Here is a 13,846-nt window from a genome sequence, read left to right on the forward strand (position 1 = left end):
ATTTTATAAGAATCTGGTCATGGGAAAATACCACATAAGGGTAATATGTGAAAGATGGAGATTTCCCCCTAAATGGCTGCAGCCTGCATTTTTGTCAGTGAAAATGGTCTCTATTTAGTAAACTAAATTATATCTAAATATTACAACTTACCTGTACAAATATTTCCCAGTTATTTGGGGATGTGCTCTTTTTACATGGAGCCATTTTCAAGTAAAATTAGTTTGTACAGATAACTGGTATGAGAAATGTATGTTAGGGCGAGTAAGACATGGAGCATGAAGAATTTGTGATTCCAGAAGGACTTCCAGGAGAGATGTCACATAGAACACTGCCAAATCTGAAGCTCAGGAGGGATAAGGTCTAGACCTGTGCTGTACAATAGAACTTTATTTGAAGATGGAAATGTTCTATATATGACTTGTCCTATAGGGCAGCCATTAGCCACATTGGTTTGCGAGCTCTTGAAATGTGGCTAATAATGCTGAGGAACTAAATTTCAAATTTTATTTAATGTTAATTAAATTGAAGTTGCCACAGTGGCTAGTGGCTGCTGTATTAACCAGCATGGATACAGAAAAACAAACAAGGTACTAATGTGAAGAGACCATGGTTGAAGCAATGGGATAAGAGAATAAAAGGAAAAATTAAGACCAAGGAGATTCTCTTAGTAAACATCTATGGTTAAGTGTGGTGAGAGAACAAAGAACTGGCCAAAGGAAAAAAGACATGGTTAAAGAGAAAGGAAGGCGATCAAAACGAAGATGTGTTGTGAATGCGAGGGAGGAAGAGACCTTCAGGAAGACATAGTTCTCAATGCTGCTGCAAAGCTAGAGAATGAAAACTGACGACAGGCCATTTATTGAGCCAGCATTTAGAAGGTGTGTTTTCCAAGGAATGGCGAGGGTTGATACCAAACTACTGGTGTCCAAAAGTGCTTGGGCAAACTTCACTTTTGACAAGTTTGTGGGTAGCTGGCAGGGCTATCTCTACGGGAATAGTAGGGGAGGGAAAGGGGAAAGGCCTTTTTTTTTTTGAGGTGGATTCTCACTCTGTTTCCCAGGCTGGAGTACAGTGGCTTGATCTCGGCTCACTGCAATCTCTGCCTCCCGGGTTCAAGCGATTCTTCTTCTTCAGCCTCCCGAGTAGCTGAGACTACTGTCGCCCACCACCACACTCAGCTAATTTTTGTATTTTTAATAGAGACGAGGTTTCACCATGTTTGCCAGGCTGGTCTCGAACTCCTGACCTTGTGATCCTCCTGCCTCAGCCTCCCAAAGTGCTGGGATTACAGATGTGATCCACCACGCCGGCCAGGGAAAGTCTTTTTGTTTTGTTTTGTTCTGATTTTGTTTTGAAAGAGGACACTTAAATGCTTTATAGATGTTAAGTACAAACTTTTTTCATAATTTCCAGTCCCATTCTTGCTCTCTTTGTCTTCCACAGATGCTTTGATGTGGAAGTATTTTACCTATAAGACTGAGATCTTCTCAACTTCTTTCCACAACAAAATACTCTGTTCATTGCCTTCCCTTTCTTTACTTCGGCCTTCACTAAAAGTAAAGTGTCCCTTTTTGTCAAAGCTACTTCTGTTGACTTGATCCTGCTGCCTTCCCAGATTAACATATCTCCTACCCTTCCCTCCCCCATCCCTGAATCTCCCATGGCCTTTAGCACCAGACTGTTGGGGGACCTGGAAATTTTCCAAATAAAGGGAACTAGATTGTTCAAATCTCCCGCAGCTCTTTAGGCGTGGAATTATTGTCAGAAAGGTCTCCACCCTCTAGGGAATAAGGCCATGAAATATTTGAGTTCCCTTTTTCTAACCTTCTCCTGACTATATGCATACTCTTCTTTCCTCCCTCCATACTATTCAGGGACCCATAGCCTCACATAGGTAAATTCATCTCCATCTTTTTCTACATTGACTATTTTTTAACAAGACGTGTACTTGTCCATGTTTGTCTTTTTAAAAACTATTTTAACTTAACAACTTCTTGAGAATAGACAATGTCTATAAAATACTTTGATAGGTGCTTTTTGAAAATTACTTTGTAGTTCCAATTGGTTAATATAAAGTTTTTTTTTTAATAAAGAGTGTATTTCTAGTTTAATTTTTAAAGTATTACACGTTAAATGCAAAAGGTTGGCTTTGGCGGAACCTTCGGCATAGCAACCAAGAGTAAGGCTGTTGCCAGGTGATGAACACTCTGGATTTGTTTTCTACCTGTCACAGTGCCTAACCCCTGCATCACTTTACCTCTTTTCTCCACAGATGTGTTAGGCAAGTATTAGTGGCAGAGCTGTATCTCATCCAGGAACCAGATGGGATCCTGTCCTGAGAACACTGTCATCATAATGTCCTGATGGCTGGGTGAAATGATAGGATGCCTGGAATTTCCTTTAAAACACTCTAACCCTTCATTTTCAAAAAAAGTATATGAAGAGATAGACAGGTGGTGCATTATACTCTTCAGGCTACTTTGATGTATGTTTAAAACTTTTTCATAATACAAAGTTTAAAAACAAATAACATATGAAATGGCAAAAGAAAAATAATGTCTATGTTGCCCATGTGACCTTTCTGTACTGCCTAATATATGCCAGGATTCTCATTTTATTTAATAATCACAATAACCCTAAAAGGTTAGATGAGGTCTGAACAGAAGCCCAGACGGTTTAAACTTCGTTTAACTCCGTTAAGAGCATTTCCTTGTAAGGTGTGTCATGCCCTTCTGACCCCAAACCCAGTGCCCTTTTTTTCAGCATGCATCTCCAAAACCTGTGGCATCACATTGTTTTAGCATTTTGTTTTTAAATAATTTCACTTTGTGCTAAAGACTGAAAGCTAATTATTTTAAGTCACAATAAACCAACAAATGTATATTAATGGCCTATTGTACGACAGTAAAATAATGTGCTGCTATTGTTTTAGCATCCAAGTTGAGAAGCAAACTCACTGGAAAAGAGAATCTGATTCTACAGAGAAGAAGAGGAAACATCAATTGATTGCCAACAGGATTTATTTTTCTCCATACAAAACAGCACGTTTTAAAATTCACAAAAACTTGGAATATCTTTTTTGGTCTCTAAGTCACAACTTGAATTGATGTTTGGTTTCCCTTCAAAGGTCTGGTTTATCCCCTCAAGTGCATCTTGCTCTTTTTCATGCTTCTTAGTAGGAGTTTAAAAACATGAACAATAGAAATCAATTGTAATAAACTCAAAGGTGACATAGACCAATGCCATTGTCAAAGTGGTCATTGAAAAACACTGAAAAATTAAGTAAAATTCTATACTTTGGGGATTCATTTTCATATTTTGTCACTAGAGAAGTTTCTCTGAATGTGGAATGTACCAGAAAGCAGGAGGAGGAAGTACAGTGCTCTCTGCTTTGCTGTGAAATCGGCTCTTTGTGTTGCTTCATTGCAACCTCCATTTTTCTTTGATGGCCAGTATTCTCTTCCTTTGGGAGGGTAATAAGGGGAGGATGTAGTCTGAGTGGTTTAGTAAAAGTATAAATTTCTCTTTAAGCTAGGTGCATTTTGCTGGCTTACACTATTAATATAAAACTTTTTAAAAGATAGTTATTAAATGTTTTTAAGAATAAAATGTAGACCAGTATGTCTAGACCATAGTGAATTTAACTTTTAATTGACCGAAATAAGTGAAATGTCACCGTACCACACCACTTACAACTTTTGTCACCTTGACATTGTTTACAAGTGCCTAGCGAAATCTTTAATCTCTCTTTTGTTCCCTTCTCTCTTCCGAACAGTTTCAGGGACACCCTTGAAAGTCACTGGGCTAATACTTATAGAACGGCCCTCTCTTAGGTACTTCCTTCCTCAGGATATTCCCTCCTTTCAGCCTCAGTGATCCTCAGGAGAACTCTCCTAGTGTAGTGGTGTTGGAGAGTTTGTTCTGAAGCTCATGTGACCTGCAATATCTTTAGGTTTGCAGGTGAGGTTACGAATGCAGATAAAGTAGTGGAGTGTGTTTCTTTGCAAAACTAACTGATCCAGCTAGGATTTAAAATGACTTCATAAGTACTGCATCAACCTGTCATAGACCAGCTTCATAACAATGAAGGGCTCAAAGTGACTCATATCATAAGGCTGTCAACAGATAAATGCTTTTTTCCAAACTCTGTATTTAAGAGAGAAAGCAGGGTACTGATGAAAACTGTTGAAATTCTTTTGCTGTGATAATACATAATCAAAAGAGGATATAAATTTGATGAAATAAGAACACTGTCACTTGAATATTTTCAGCTAACATGTAATTCTATCTGTGGATAAAATCTTGTGCTTCAATAATGTATCTGTTTGTATTGGCAGGAAAGGACTTCTATGGGCCTTTCCAAACAGCAGCCATTAATCTCTAGAATACTTACTTTGAGGTTAAACATTTCCTCATCAAAGGCGTGAAAGTAAATGTGAAACAATGTTCACAAATTTAAGCAGCCTCTGGGCTGTCCCTTTGCCCTTCAAAAAGTAGGAATAATGAAAGTACATTTACAAGTCATGGTTCTATGAGGATCAGCTAATTTATGAGGAAAATCAGCTGTGTAAACCAAGGGTTTGCATGTTCCTCAGCAGATGGAGGAAACAGTCTCACAGGCTCAAAAGACATGAAAGTAAGTGACCCTTAAAGAGTGGAGGGAGTGGGATCTTAACATTACTGTTTTTGAACCTCAAATGGGTCTGCCCTGATATGGCATGTTATAATTCCTGCCGACTTGGAATAATAATAATTAAAATACATATATATGTTTTATATGTGTATGTATTATGTAAAAATCTGTATATGTATACATATATATTCAATTTGCAAACTTTTTAAACCTAAAAACAATATGTAAGATGAGTTGTGTTCTGAAGTAATGAAAATATGCATGTCTTGGTTTTTCTTTCATGGAATGTAAATTCCTAGCCTCAAGTTTACAAAAGATAAGCATTTGAGTACTGATAAAATCAATTTTCCATATAGAATGTGAGCCTTATTTGTAATCTTTGCAATATCTAACATGATTTATTTATAGATGGTTGTGGCATAACGTGTCAGCCCAAAATGCCCAGCATGCTGACTACAAAATACCTGAGCAAAGACCTTCCTTGAAAAGAAACTTACAAATCCTGACTGGGAGACACTTACAGGGTCACTGAAGAGTTGAGCACAGGAAGCTTTGAACATGGCACTTTCTCTCCAGAACTAATTGTTTAAGAGACATAGGCTTCCCTTTGTAGCCGGTGAGACAGGACATAGGTGATTGTTAAGATCCCATTCCCTCCTGAGTGTCACTGCCTCAGTGCAATTATCTTTACTGATACCATACTGTTGTCCACCTACAACAGAGGGAAGATCAAGTGCCTGGACATTCTTATTTATTATCTACCACCACGTGATAGTGGATTCAACTAACAAGGGTATAATTGACAGGCAATTATGGAATTCCAGGCAATGGAGAGAATGTAGAAGAGTAAGCCCCAGAGTCCCTGACCTCACATAGCTGGAGAGACATGATCTCCACTGCCACTGCTTTACTTCAGGGATCCTCACCACTGCTCACATGGTTTATTGCAGCAGACTGTTAACTGGTATGCCCTCCCAGCCGTCTTGTTCCCCTTTGGCTAATTCCCCATATACAGCAAGAGTTAGCTTTTTAAAATACATAATCGAGCAAGTCTCTCTTCTGCATGGGCTTTCATGGAATGACCCCTGCTCAACACTGCTCACCACTTCGGCCTTATCTTTCACTGCATTTCCTCAATTTGTGGTCCTCTCATACTGACCTGTCTGCAGTCCCCTGAATATTTCCTGTCTTAAATAGTGTTGGAAGCCTCTTATTGGAGAGTATTCTCTTTAATTATGCATTATGCAAATGATTTTAAAGAAAAGGCACTAATATTATATGTGTTCCAGGTTGGCTGATGAGTATATTGTGTTTATTTTCTTCATTGATTTTTGTCCTGCTTTATTTTTTATGTTGTTTCCACATCCAAGTGAAGGTCATTAGGTATAGCAATTCTCTATACAAACACCTACTGTTAAGCTAGTGCTTAAAAGCTTATTCCATTATTTGTTGTATAATAACTTGCTTGTACGTTTCGTCAAGGACTCAGGGGTAAGAACTTCCGTTCTGTCCAGGTATTAGAAACTTTTATCTTTTGATAAAGTGTCACTTCAATATCTCTTCCAAGGTGGAGTCTTACTGTAATCACATCATCAGGAATCATGTTGTAATTATAAAACAAGAAAAGTATATGAGTGGAACCATGCTCTAATTCAGTAGTAAACTTGTGTTTAAAAATTAGGCAAAGCATTAAAATATAATTCTAGGAGTAAAGTTTATATATTTAAATTTTTTTGGCCTGGCATGGTGGCCCACACCTGTAATCCCAGCACTTTGGGAGGCCGAGGAAGGTGGATCACTTAAGGTCAGGAGTTCAAGACCAGCCTGGCCACATAGTGAAATCCCATCTCTACTAAAAATACAATATTACCTGGCATGGTGGTAGGCGCCTGTAATCCCAGTTACTCAGGAGGCTGAGGCAGGAGAATCACTTGAACCTGGGAAGCAGAGGTTACAGTGAGCCAAGATTGTGCCACTGCACTCTTGCCTGGGTGACAGAGTGAGACTTCATCTCAAAAAAAAATTTATGTTAAAAATATTGTAGTTTAAATTTTGAATGGTTAATTAACACATATGGTTTACAAGTTCTAAAGGGTATAATATATGGAAGTATATATACTATGATTTTTGCTTTTTACACAAATGAAAGCATATTATATATATTGTTCTGAAATCAGCCTTTTTCTGATTTCAAATATGGCTTGGAAATTTTTACCTATTAGTGTAACCAGGGTGAGGCGCAGGGGCTCAGCTCCCTCCCATGCTTGCCAAAGATGTAACCCAGGGATGGGAGCAGAGCTGTGGGGGCATCCCAAAGACACTTTCAGTTCTCCAATCCATATGTTTTCCCCGATGTGCCTAGATCTTTGACCTCCATTACCCCAGGAATGGGGAAGGGGTCCCAGAGGTGTGGTGAGCTTACCGTTGGAATAAATATCTTCGACCCAAAGAGGTTAGCAGAGAGTGATTTATTAGGCAGAGAGTGATTTATTAGGCAGAGAGATATTTATTAGGCAGAGAGACAGAGAGAAAGAGAGAAGGAGAGAGAGATTTCCCATGCTGCCTTGGGAGGGGATCCAAGGGAGGATCCCACTCCTTACCTCAAGTGATCCACCCTCCTTGGACTCCCAAAGTGCTAGGATTACAGGTGTGAGCCACCTATCCCTGTAGGTAAGGAGCAGTGAGTTTTTAACCTTGGAGTTATTCCCACCCCATTCATGTTCTCATCCAATGAGAGGAGTTCTTTCAAACTTCAGCTGGAGTGATTGATCTTCCACTTTGATATCGGATTGGCTGCCCAGCCCACAATCAGAGCCCCTCCTCCCAGAGCTTTGGGTGGGGGCTTTTTGGAACACAGAAGCTCACCTGGAATTTCTACCTAGCCCACCGGAAAGTCAGACAAAGAACTTTAGGCTCCTAGATGGGGGTGTGGATGGAGACGTGGTTCTGGGAAGCTCCTGCCTTTGAAACCAGCCCCTGGTGGACCCACACAGTCCCTCATTAGTACACACAGAGATTTTACATTCATTTCAATGACTTTAGAGTGTATGATATTTGGGTGCATAGTGTAGTCTCCTGTTGCAGAACATTTAAGTTGTACACAGTTTTTCACTATCACAATCAATGCTCCATTAGTACATTATGTATATATATTACCACATGTAAGAGTATTTCTCTTGATTAAATTCCCAGAATGGAAATTACTAAGTCAAATGGCATATCAATTTGTGATAGATTTTGCAAAGTTGCCCTTCGTAGGCCTGGTTTCTCACATTCCTGCCAACACAGTACATTATCAGTTGTTTTACCAATTTGATGTTGTAAGTCCTTTGCCAATCTGTTAGATGAAATGGGTATTTCCCAGTAGTTTTAATTTACATTTCTCTTACAAGTGAGGTTGAACATCTTTTCAAATGTTGTTAGAGATATTTATATTTCTTTTTCTGTGACTAGTCTGTTCTTATCTTTGCCTGTTTTTCATTGGATTGTTAGTCTTTTACTGATTAATGAGAGCTTTTTATGTAACAAAGAAGTTAGTTCTCTTTGATATTAGACATAAATATTTTTTCATATTTCATTTTTATTTTAACTTTACTTTTGGCATTTTTTGTTATGCAGAATTTATTTTTACTATTATTAGTCAGATATCAATCTTTTGTTTTATGGCTTCTGATGCAGATTAAAATTTCAAAGGCCTTCCCACTCTTAGATTACACAAAATTTCTTTCAAATTTTCTTGTATTACTCTTCCCCCCGATTTTTCTTATTTAAATATTTAACTGAAATTCATCTTAAAGTGAGCTACTTTACTTATTTGTAGATGGCTGTTAATAGCAGTCAGGGTCTAGTCAGGAAAACAGAAAGCACACTAGATATCTTAAACAGAAAGGAGTTAATAGGGATTTGGCCACACAGATGGTAGAAGCCTAAAACAGTAAAAGGAGAATGCTGAAGTAACCAGGTAAGAAGCAGCTATCACCTCTAGGGCTGAGGAAACAAAGGGAAGACATAAAATGACCAGTGCTTAGGACTACAAAGGAGGAATCCCTCTGCGGAGGACTTACTGCCCAGCCTCTGCTAGTACCTCTAAGGGAACTTGATGAGGCTAGTTGTGGAGGCCTGAAGAACCAGGAGCTGCAGCTAACTGCTACTACTGGAGCAACATTGTCAGAAACAGGACAAGTAGAAAGGAAATCTTTCTCCCCATCCCGCCTTTTACGATTCCTCTACTGACTTCAATTAGCAGAACCCAACAGAAAGCAGCTAGGACAGGAGCCTGGGAAATATAGTTTGCAGAATCTCAGACTTAGTATCACAGAGTAGAATAGATATGAATGGTTTTATAACTGAGAGATAATGAGTAAACAACCATTATTTGAATAAGCTATTTTACATTATGATTTGAAATGTCACTTTTATCCTATAATATTTAAATCTACTTATGGGTTTTCTGGTTTACTCTAAAGAGTTCTCTACCTATTCCATGCTGTAATACCATATTGTTTTAATTAGTGTTGTAGTACAATATGTTTTTATATGTGGAAAGGCCAATCCTTTCTTATTATGCTTTTTCTGAAATTTCCCAACTATTTCTTTTTACTTTTTAAAAACGTGGGTTTTTACTTAAAAGATCTTTAAAGGAATTAAAAAATAAGAGCCAATTTTAGGAAAATGATTTTTGTTTTCTTTGGGAATTTAAAATTATTTATGGTGACCTGAATCTTCATATATTAGTTACTTAATAAATATATATAAATAACTTTATTAACATTTAAAAATATCTTTATGTCTTTTTTAAAAAATTCTACCTCTATGTATTTCAAAACAGTTTTAATTTTATTATATCGACAGTGATTAGATAAACAGAGAAAGTCTAGGGATCCTTTCCTTTGTCAGCAGTTCTTTATTTACTTCCCTGTTTCTGAGTCAATGTGAACCTCTAGAAAGAAAGAGGGACCAAACTAGGTAGCTTTGTGTAATCCAGACAAGATATAATGGTGACTTGGATTAGGGCAATGTATTCATCTGTTTTCATGCTGTTGATAAAGACATACCTGAGACTGGGAAATTTACAAAAGAAAGAGGTTTAATTATACTCACAGCTCCATGTGGTTGGAGAGGCTTCACAATCATGGTAGAAGGCAAGGAGGAGCAAGTCAGATCTTACATGGGTGGCAGCAGGCAAAGAGACAGTTTGTGCAGAGAAACTTGTGTTTTTAAAACCATCAGATCTCGTGAGACCTGTTCACTATCACAAGAACAGCATGGGAAAGACCTGCCCCCTTGATTCAATCATCTTTCACCGGTTCCCTGCCACAACACATGGGAATTATAGGAGCTACAAGATGAGATTTGGCTGGAGACATAGACCAAAACCATATCAGGCAGTAAGAGTGGTGGTCAGGGGAAAGTGCTCAGATTTTGTATAAATTTTGTAGGAGAGCTCATTGTATTTGATGGCAGGTTGATTGTGGGATATGTGAGAAAGAGATTCGCTAAGCCTGACTCCAAGGTTGTTTGCCTGAGCAAATGGGAAACGGGTTGTCTTTTACTGAGATGGGGAAGACTGCAGGTGGAGCAGAGTAGACAACTAGAAACCAGAAATATAGTTTTGCACAGGAAGTTTCGGATGCCGTTAGACATTCAAGTACAGAGAGATGTCCAATAGGCATTTGAATATGCGTTTAGAGTTCAGTTCAGGGAAGAGGTCTGGGCTGGAGTTATCCATGTGTGAGTCATATTTATGTAGATGCTATTTAAAGCCCTTGAAATCCAATAAAATCCACGAAGTAAGCAAATTTAGATAGAAAAAATAAGAGTCCAAGGACTAAGCCCCAGGGAATTCCAGCACTGAGAGGCTGGGAGGATGAGGAGGACTCAGCAAAGAAGAATGAGAATGAACAATTTGAGAGGAAAGAGGAAATTAGCAGGTAGGGTGTATTGGAGTGAAAGTAGAAAATTTTTCAAGGTAGAAAGAAAGATCCAAAGTGTCAGATGCTGCCGATGGATCAAGAAAAATGAGGAGTGAGAGTTAACTATTGAATTCAGCAATAGACAGATCATGATTGGCCTTCATGAAAGGGTTTCAGTGGAGTACTAGAAGGAGAAGCCTGAATGGAGTGGGCTCAAAGAAATCCCAATCACATGGGAGGAGAGAATATTGGAGACAGTATATCTAGGCAATTCTTTCAATGAGTTTTACTTTATAAGAAAGGAGAGAAATAAAGTGGGATCTCCAGGGGAAGTAAAGTCAAGGGAGGGCCTTGTTCTGATGGAAGAAATAACAGTATATTTGGATGCTAATGATAATGAGCTAGTATGGAGGGAAACTAACCATGGGTAAAAAGCTTCGAGCAATGTCCTAGTTATTCAAAAGAGGATGGGATTTAGTGAATAAAGTAAGAAGTTCATGTTAATTGGAAGCACAATCAATTTACTTCTAGTAATAGGGAAGAAGGTCACATATACCAGCAAAGATGCAGTAGGTATATGGAAGTGGTAGGAGATTATGGAAATGCTTCCCAAATTGTTTCAATTTTCTTGGTGAGCCAGGAAGCAATGGGGTAGATGTGTGATTTCATAAGGCAGAAGTTATGAAACAGTATATGAGAGTGGACCAAAAGAATATAGTGTGATTTTTTGGATAGAATTAACAGCCCAGTTAAAGTTAGTGACCATGAATTTGAAATGAGATCAGTTGGCGTATGTTTTTCTCTGGGGAAAGAGATTTAACCAAGGCTGTAATTTGACCAACAGAGTTCAATCATGTGAGAGAAAGGGCATGACATTAAGGGTGTATGCAACTGAAATTTAAGCTGAATGAGAAGGCAAATGAGCACATGGAAGGAGGAGGGTGAAGGCTAATCAAAAGGTGACAAAATCAATGGATTACAGTGTGCTGCCATTAAAGCATTGTTGGATTTTGAGCTCTAAAGGGAGTAAATTGGAAGTAGAGAAGATGGTGTTGGAGAGTTGAAATATATAGATGGTTATAATTTTTTATACTAATGGCAAAAACTAGGGTATGACCTTACAAGTGAAGGCTGAGGTAGTGTGAAGAACAGAATCATGAAAGGAGGGAAGTTCCGGGAACTGGGAAGTCAGAACATCTGAAAAGTCATCTAAAAGTATATGGAAGTCACCAAAAAAATGGCAAAAGTAGTGTTAGAGCAAATAACAGCAATCCAGAAGCAAAAGTCTTCAAAGAAGGAAGGAAAATGAATGACCCAGGGTATTGAATGGCCCATGACTATTGATATAGTTTGGCTCTATGTACCCACCCAAATCTTATGTTGAAATGTAATCCCCAGTGTTGGACATAGGGTCTCGTGAAAGGTATTTGGAACATGGAGATGGATTTCTCATGAATGGTTTAGCACCACCCTCCTTGGTGCTGTCCTCATTATGTTGAGTGACTTCTTGTGAGATCTGATCATTTAAAAGTGTGGCATACCTCCCACCTCGTTTCTTGCTCTTGCTTTTGCCATGTGACACAGCTGCTCCCTCTTTGCCTTCTGCCATGATTGGAAGCTCCTAGGCCTCCCGAGAAGCAGATGCCACTTTGCTTCCAGCTGTACAGCCTGTGGAACCATAAGCCAGTTAAACTTCTTTTCTTATAAATTATCCAGTCTCAGGTATTTCTTTACATTATTAGCAATGTAAGAATGAACGAGTACAAATATTAACAGAAAGGATACAAATTAATATTATCTGACGACATGAAAGTAAAAGCTAGTATATTTTAGGAAGTAGGGAGAGAGAATTATTTGGAAGCAGTGATGATGAGCAAGGAGGAAAATCTACCCCACATGAAGGCCCATTGGTACAAGGAGAGTGGGATAGAAACTATCTGCTTCTGAGCTGTTGGGCAAGTAATATCCTCTGGAGAAAGCCAGTGTTCCTTTAGAGAAGTAGTTCTAAAACTTGGCCACAGTTATGCAGACCATATCCCAGACTAATTAAATACCCACCTCTGGAGGTAGGAGCTATGCAGCTGTATTTATTTTTGTTTTGTTTTTTGTTTTAAGCTCTGGGTGATTCTGAAGTCCAGCCAAATTTGAGAATCACTACCTTAGGGCAAGGAGGTGAAGGGAACATTCTCAGAAGAGTCTGTGAACTGAGGAAAATTTACTTGTGGTTGAATGTGAGTTTCAGAGAGCACAGTGGAAAAGTCTCAGGATATGGGGATGGGGAAATACAGGATTACAAAAGATGATGAAAAAATAGATAGACCACTAGCCAGACTAATAAAGAAGAAAAGAGAGAAGAATAAAGTAGACACAATAAAAAATAATAAAGGGGAAATCATGGATCCCACAGAAGTACAAACTAACATCAGAGAATACCATAAACACCTCTTCAAAAATAAACTAGAAAATCTAAAACAAATGGATAAATTCCTGGACACATACACCCTCCCAAGTTTAAACCAGGAAGAAGTCGAATCCCTGAATAGACCAATAGCAAGTTCTGAAATTGAGGCAGTAATAGCCTACCAACCAAAAAGCCCAGGACCAGACAGACTCACAGCCATATTCTACCAGAAGTACAAAGAGGAGCTGGTTCCATTTCTTCTGAAACTATTCCAAACAATAGAAGAAGATGGACTGCTCCCTAACTCATTTTATGAGGCCAGCATCATCCTGATACCAAAACTTGGCAGAGACACAACAAAAAAAGAAAATTTCAGGCTAATATCCCTGATAAACATCAATGCAAAAATCCAACAGCACATCAAAAAGCTTATCCACCACAATCAAGTCGGTGTCATCCCTGGGATGCAAAGCTGGTTCAACATATACAAATCAATAAACGTAATCCATCACATAAACAGAACTAATGACAAACACCACATGATTATCTTAATAGATGCAGAAAAGACCTTAGATAAAATTCAACACCCCTTCATGCAAAAAACACTCAATAAACTAGGTATTGATGGAACATATTTCAAAATAATAAGAGCTATTTATGGCAAACCCACAGCCAATATCATACTAAATGAGCAAAAGCTGGAAGCATTCCCTTTGACAACCAGCATAGAACAAGGGTGCCCTCTCTCAACACTCCTATTCAACATAGTATGGGAAGTTCTGGCCAGGACAATCAGGCAAGAGAAAGAAATAAGGGTATTCAAATAGGAAGAGAGGAAGTTAAATTATCTCTGTGTGCAGATGACATGCCTGTATATTTAGAAAACCCCATCATCTCAG

At 38.5% G+C, this 13,846-nt stretch overlaps 1 protein-coding gene and 1 non-coding gene across 3 annotated transcripts in view; both read left to right on the plus strand.

Moving 5' to 3' along the window:
* FILIP1 (filamin A interacting protein 1) overlaps positions 1-13,846 on the plus strand; it is a 199,929-nt gene that overhangs the window by 87,758 nt on the left and 98,325 nt on the right. The window lies entirely within an intron of this gene.
* On the plus strand, positions 3,288-3,504 carry LOC119470499. The gene has a single exon (XR_005199409.1). It is a non-coding gene; the product is annotated as a small nucleolar RNA U3 (small nucleolar RNA).

This window comes from Cebus imitator, unplaced genomic scaffold, assembly GCF_001604975.1.
Source record: "Cebus imitator isolate Cc_AM_T3 unplaced genomic scaffold, Cebus_imitator-1.0 Scaffold32, whole genome shotgun sequence".
NCBI classification, from domain to species: domain Eukaryota; kingdom Metazoa; phylum Chordata; class Mammalia; order Primates; family Cebidae; genus Cebus; species Cebus imitator.